The sequence below is a fragment of the Dendrobium catenatum genome, unplaced genomic scaffold, assembly GCF_001605985.2.
Source record: "Dendrobium catenatum unplaced genomic scaffold, ASM160598v2 fragScaff_scaffold_1056, whole genome shotgun sequence".
NCBI classification, from domain to species: Eukaryota; Viridiplantae; Streptophyta; class Magnoliopsida; order Asparagales; family Orchidaceae; genus Dendrobium; species Dendrobium catenatum.
The window spans coordinates 1487903-1496017 of record NW_021319518.1 but is presented as its reverse complement, the minus strand read 5'-3'; positions in this window follow the sequence as shown (position 1 = coordinate 1496017).

Below are 8115 nucleotides of genomic sequence, written 5' to 3'. Positions count from 1 at the left end.
AGTACCGAACCAAATTTCATGCTGACGGCTCGGTAGCGAAATACAAGGCGAGACTGGTTGCTCAAGGCAACAATAAAGAATTCAGAATAGATTACACATAAACAATCAGTCATGTAGTAAAATTACCTACTATTTGTATACTCTTGTCTATTGCTCTGTATCATGATTGGCAGGTTCACCAACTGGACGTCGCAAACGCGTTTCTACAAGGAACCTTAACCGAAACTATATACATGAACCAACCGAGAGGTTTTGAAGATAGCTCCCATCCTGATCATGTATGCAAACATCAAAAAGCCCTATATGGACTAAAATAGGCTCCAAGATAGTGTTACAACACCTTTACATCCTTCCTCGAGTCAATCGGGTTCTCACACAGTCAAACCGACCCGTCACTTCTCATCTACCACAAAGATAAGGCTTATATATTTCTTCTTATATATGTTGACAATATTTTAATCACAGGGAATCAATCGAATACCATCCAAGATATCTTACACAAGCTCGGAAAAGAATTCTGCTTGAAACATTTAGGAAATGCAAATGAGTTCCTTGGCATACGGATTCAATGTTCTCAAGACTCGTACTTCCTATCACAAAAGAAGTATGCTTATCAATTGCTTCAACAGGCCAACTTAACTGAATGCAAGCCCCTCTCCAACCCCACCTGCACAAAACTGCCCACGGTTTTCAATTCAGAACCATTCCTCACCAATCCAACTCTATATCGTCGTCTAATCGAATCTCTTCAGTACCTGACTCTTACTCGACCCAACATTCCATACAGTGTAAATCTACTATCACAGCACATGCAGAATCCCCTTCCTCAACATTTTTATCAGCTCAAACGTCTCTTACGATACATCAAAGGTATGTTGGACTTCGGTATTCCAATCACCAAAACTAATCTTGTTCTTAAATCCTTTTCAAATGTGGACTGGGCTGGTGATCCCATTACTAGAAAATCTACGTCTGGGTATTGCTCCTTTCTTAGTGACACTATCATATCCTGGACGGTCAAGAAACAGCACACCGTCACCCGATCCTCCACAGAATCAGAATACCGTGCTCTCACGGCGCTCACAACGGACATCATTTGGCTCCGAAAACTACTACAAGATTACGATATACCTCAAGACTATCCAACTGAAATGTACTGTGACAATACATCGGCCATCGCTTCGGCTCACAATCCGGTGTTTCATGCTCGCACCAAACATGTAGACATTGAACAAAAAATTATAAGAGACCAAATTCAAAAGAATAATATTACTCTGCTACCTATAAGCACAATTGATCAAAAAGCAGACATTCTAACCAAACCTTTATCTACATCTCATTTTCATATACTTCATCTCAAACTTACCGTTATCAAGGACCCATCAGTTTGACGGGGCGTATTAGAGCATTATAATATAATAGCAATTAGTTTGTATTAAGGATGCTGAGGTGTAATATTCTTATTGGGTATATACATTAAGCCGTACGTTACTCTATTTATATAAGCCATGTATCTCTCTTGATAAAAAATGAAAAACAATTCTCTTGTTCTGCTTTTCTGTTCATCGGCTCTGTCAAGAACAGACCGTCTTCTTCTTTCTCATCTTGTTTTCTACAATATATATAATAAATGTTATAAAAAATTATGCGTCAGTGAGTTTTATTTGTATTAGCAAATTTTAATTAAAATGTGCAATTTAAAGTTTAGATTTTTCAAGCCTTTAGGGAATGTGAATAATTTTTAAGTGCAAAATTTTTATTTAAATTAAATAATTCAAATAAATGTGGACCCTTGCTTAGATGGATAGCCAAATGACAAAGGAGGGGCAGTTACTTCAGTAATTGCCTCGCTCTCTCTCATGCACACTTAAGGCATAGGACACACTCATTTTTCCTCTCTTTGTGCAATTCAAATGTGGATGTTGTTAGCTTATTCAAGCCTGATATAATGAAGAATTAAAAGTCTTTGGTTGTATTGCAAAATTTGGAGTTTATTGCAAGAAGAGGGGGATTGGCGGTGAGTCTCACCATTGAAGGGATTCAATGATTTCTTCAACCCTAAATATTTTAGTGCTTAGTAAGCAGTCTATCTCCTTGAATCATTTTACTCTATTGTTGTAGAATTCTTTTGAGTTTATCCCTTCATAGTTCCATAGAAATTTCCCATCCACTTCTCAAAAAAAAAAAAGTCCAATAGAAAAGCCAAGATGAGCTCTCGACCAATACTTAGTTTAATTTGACCTAGTTTTATGGTAGACCTTTTGTGATCCATTTAAACTCCTTTAAATATTTATATATATATTAGGATTGATCTAAAGATAATTATCTTCCATGTTCAAGACTTTCCAATTCCTAGAGTTCTATCATTTTTAAAACCTAAAAGCCTGAAGGCCAAGTAAGAAAATTCATCTCGATTACATACATCCTTACACGTCCTACATTATTTGCATGGGAATTGAACAACAATCATCTTAAACATTTCACAATAATTATGTATCACCCTTAAAAACATTTAGAAGCATTCTAAGAAAAAATCGACAATCCCATAATGCTCAAACCCTAGGCCACGTAAAAGTTGGTATCATAGGTTAAGTTGGAGGAGCATAAGAGATTTCACTACAAAGAGGATTGGATGCTTGGACTACCACTTAAAATTAGTGAATTTCAATCCATAAAGAGTTCATTTCTCTTATTTTTGAATTTTGTTTACTCTTTTCTGTGGGTATCAAATTTTCTGTTAGAAAGATTTGAGGCAAAGTGCATTTTTTTGTCATATTTATGAACTAATGTAGAGTCAACTAATATTCAGTATTTTCTTGAGCTTAATCAACCACCCTTTAAACTTATCATACCTTCAAGTTTCTAGAGTGAATTCACATTATAAAGTAAGTGATCCATTAGCAAACTTAGCCTTTATTTAGATTCCAAAGAATAGTAAATCTTTATATTACAAACTTAGGTTTTATTAAAAATATTTATAAATAATTTTGCCATTCTATTTCACTTGCTCCATATATTAGAGTAAAGGCTTTAAATTTTTTTTAGCATCCTTTCAAGCATATTTTTAATTTTTTACAGTGAACACTCATTGCATATTTTTATAAAAAAATTCATCAAAATCTCTCCCTTATTCCACAAATAGTGTATCCACATTGCATGAAACATGGTACCAAAATATAGAAATAATGATCATATGAACATTTTATCTAAAAGGGCAGAAGTGTTTGTCTTACATAGTGAGGTAGCCTTCCATAGATTACAATGTATGATTATGGACTTTATAACAATGCAAACTTTGATCCTTGGGATGCAAGTATAACAACCTGCCCAAAAGTAAGCTAAAACTAATTCTATTTGAGAGAAATTTAGGGAACACTGAAGAAATGACCATCCATCTAGGAGAGATCAATTTTGGAACCATGATAGGGATGAATATCATAGGCATAATGACCATATGGATGAAACTACAAAGAAGGTTAAGGTAGAAAACTTGACTTATGACATTATTCATAATCCAAATAATTATCAACATGGGCTCATCTTAATCAATGAATTATTTGATTAGTATCAAATGGACAACAATTAAAGAACTACCTTTGTTATAATGAATTTAATAAACCATGCCAAAATTGCTAGAATAAATCTTAGTAAAATAGGAAAGACCATATACAACATTCTTTACCTAGGTAGAGATGAAAGAAATGTTGAGGGCTATAAACTAACTTAGAAATCACGTGAAAAAAAGATATATGAATAGTTAATGACATTAAAGTAATGGAATATACATATAGTGGACTATATAAATATATTTGATGGCCTTATGGGTAGGACCAATTGCCTTAATCAAGATTATTAACCACCAAATAAATTTATAATTGGTCTTAGAAGTGGCATAAACAATGAAGTAGAGCTTCAACAGCCCACTGAAGCCATGCACAATCTTTGACCTAGTCTGATAATGACAATTGTTGACCTCATTTATGTATGAGGTCACTAGGAACTATTTGGGTTTCTTTCTAATGACCTAATGATTAGAAGGTCTTTACCTCTCAACCATGCAGGTCCCAATCAAGATCCAATTCTAATCAAATGCATTTCCACTCCTTAATTCAATCCCTATGCCAGATCCCTGATCAAATACATCCCAAAATCCAGTTCAATTCCCATTCTCGAGTTCTATATTAATTTTTAATCAAACTCCAATCCCGCTCAATCATTCTCAAACATTCATATGATTGAGATTGATATGAGAGATCCATTTTAATCAATCAACTTTAAGATCCATCTCAACTCAATGATTCAAGCATTCCAAATAAAACCTCATGGTTAGAAACCCAGGTCCTGAAACCCTTTATGTGTGATTTTTATATCACCTTGAAACCCAGTCAATTGACATATGATTCAAAGTATATCAATTTATGTTGATATGACATGTATCTAGTTCTAACCCTCCAAATTAGAGCTCTTTTGGAGGACTCTAACCCCAAAAATCATGTTGATTTCTAAATGTTGCAAAACCTTTAAATATTTATAGCTTGTGCCACTAGACATGCCATTCAGTGGAATTTGACCTTAGGACCCATTCAATACCTCCCAACCACATCCATAACCTTTTTCAAGACCTTTTGACCACAAACCTAAACCTTTCTACACCCAATTTGACCCAGGGTTGACTAGGGGTCAAAATGACCAAAATACCCTTTAAGGGGTTTTTGGTCTTTGCCCAAAAATCGAACATGACCCTCCCTCATGAATCCTCAAAACATATCCCAATGAATCCTAATTGTCCTTAGGAACATATTGGACCCAAACCCTAGCCCTAGGTCAACCTGGTTGACCAAGTCAACCTAGGTCGAGCAAAAAGATCCTTAAGGGTCAAAATGGTCAAATTGACCAAAATAACCAATCTATACTTTGAAATCACCTCTTTTGAACTCCAAATATATATCCAAACCAATTGAGCCCAACCCCTGCCCCTGGGTCAACCTGGTTGACAAAGTCAACCGAGGTCGACTAGACCAACCATAAACCCTATAATCACTCAATCAAAACACCAAATCAATCCAAAATTTATTCAAAACACTTTGAAAACCTTCCAAGTGGTTTGGACTTAACTAGATAGGTTAACCCCATCAATAGTTGACTTTGTCAATTAAGTCAAACTTTGGTTAAACCAAGCCGATTTAGGTCAAATTTCCCCATGAGACCAAATCAACACCTCCAAACCTATAATCCTATTCCAATACATGAATCAAGCATGCCCTAACCATTAATGAGTCAAATCTTTTAAATTTTACCAACCCCATTCAACAAACCTTGGTCAACCGTTCTACTCCGTTTGACCTCTCACTTAAAATGAACACATGTGGCCTCCATCTCTCCCCAAGCCACTCAACCAACAGCTTCTATCCCCCCTCCCCCCACCACCACCTCATCCCACTTTAACCAATTGACTAGTCAAAGAGGTCAATACAAGCTTAAACTCTCTCCCATGGTCATACCATATTAAAGGTGGCTTTATCCCTTAGACTAGGCTGCTTGGCTCATTCCATTTGAGCTTAAAAAGCTCTCTCAAGGCCTTCTAAACAAGGCCAAGAGATTGGTTTAACCAAATGTGGAAGGAATTCTCCCCCCCATCCATTCAAGCACCCAATGGCGATAAGGTCGTTCTAAACTTTAGCTTAGCTTTCTAACTTCCCTAGGGACATGTGACAGCATATGGGAAGTCCATAAAGCTATCCCAACCATCCATGAAAGGCTGGAATGTTTGAATAGGGGAGAAGCATCAAAATAAGCTCATTGATAACTCTCTCTCTCTCTCTCTCTCTCTCTCTCTCTCTCTCTCTCTCTCTCTCCTACTAGAGCTCTTCAAGCCCCTCTCAAGTCTTGTTTGAGCTTCCATCAACTCCCTTTACCATTTTAAGTTCAATCCAATCAGTTAAAGCTCACTGGTGATGGGATCCTGGCCACCTTGGCCCCAAGTCCATTTAAGGCCTGAAGTAGTTGATCCAGCGTGTTTTAGACCACACTTCCTTCAGTAAATTTTAACATGGATAAACTACAATTTTAGAGAATCCAAAACCTCAAAGATTCAACAGTTAGATCTCTCAAAACCCTTAGCCCTAGGTCATAACATATAGAGTTAAATAGCTTTTTATTAAGAACTTTTTAAACGTTGATATCCATCCCCTATGAATTCTTTTCATATCTAGACTCTAAGCTTAAAATTTCAAGCCATTTGGTCCTTCGGATCGAGAGAACGAGCTAAAATACATGTTTTAAGGCTCGCTTTAAGTAATCTTTATGTTACATAAGATTTGAATTGTTGATCATAAGATCAACGATTTGGATCTAGCCATTCATGGCTTCATTCAATTATTAATTTGATCACGCAATTAACATCTTCATCCGGTGTGATCTTGTCTGTTAGTTTAAACCATAAAGAATTAGACGGATAAGTCAGCCGCTGTGCTGTCGTTCAATCATTAGCAATAGCAATGATTGTGCAGTAACATATTCATTGCTAATGATTTTTGCGATTGAACAAGGTAAATATGAGGCCACCACCGTAGCGCCACCATGCGGTTTTGATTTAATACATTCTTCAAATTAATTATTAAAGTGTTTATTGTAGCAGATTTTCTTAAAGAAATCATCAAAAATCAAATATAAATTCAAAATTTTACATAATATAAAAATGTTTATAATTTAACTTTTAAATTAAATAAATTTAATTAAAATCAATAATGAATTAATTTAATATATATATAGATATATATATTTCTATATAAATCTATTTTAAATAACATATATATTTAATATCTTAATCTTATATTTAATTGAAAATACTTAAGATTTAAATTTAATTAATTAGTTATGTATCTAATTTTTAGAAACATTTTAAAGCCTTATTATGATATAATTAAAATTATATTTAATATTAATTTATGTTAAATTATATTAATATATACTAAATCATTAAAATATTAATAAATAATTAAAAATTAAATTTAATCAAAAGGTATTCTATCAAAATTTTGTAATTAACTAATGACAACCTTCAAATTCAAAATATATTAATTTCCTAAAATTCATTTCAAATGTAAAATTTTAATTTATTCTTAAATAATCTTAGTATTTATTTTAAAATATTAATTCATGTTTAATTGGATTTATTTAAATAAAATATTTTCAAACATTAAAGAGTTTTATTTAAAATATTTCAAGATAATTGAGAGTCCCCATTTTAAGAAATATTTAATTTGAAATTCTAAAATTAATTTAAGAATATATTTTATGTATTTTAACGTAAAATTTGAATTGATTAAAATATGTATTATATTTAATTAATTTTAATTAAATTAAATTTCAAATATTTAAAATTTTTAAGAAAATATTTTAATATTTAAATTCCAAAAACATTTAAGAGTATATTTGATTCCATTAAGAATTATTTTAATAATTAATAATTTTAAATTTATTCTAAATATTTTTTTAACTTAAACAAATTTAAAATTTAAAGAATTCAAATTAAATCTAGAAAATATATGTAATATATTAAAAAAATTAAAAATTAATTATATTATTTTAAAATTATATATATGTTAAATTTTTTAATATTAAGAGAACCCATGGAATTTTAAGGATAGATGGAGCTACTTGAATAGAATTTATGGGTGATGATTATTGGAAAATCATATCTTGATTGTTCACTAATTTTGTCTTTTATTATATTTCTTATATTTAATACTTTCATGCTTAGGATAAACACACATACACCTTGCGTAGGCTCTCCTAGTTCTAAGGACATGATGGTGCTTGTGTATGTGTAATTATGATTATTCAAGGGTTAGTTAAAACATCATTTTGAACCTAATAATTAAGGACCCTTTTCTAGAAAACTTAGATTAATTTTAAAAATTAGGATACACTTCTTATTGACATGAAATTTGAAAAATTTAAACATAGCGTTATTCTCAACCCATAAAAATTTTTTCACTGATTTTAAAAATAACTAAGTCCCTTAATTAATTAACTTAATGTTAAACCCTTAATTAACCCTCAAAACTTCCAAAATTTTTAATAAAATTAAATTAAATAAAAAAATTACATATA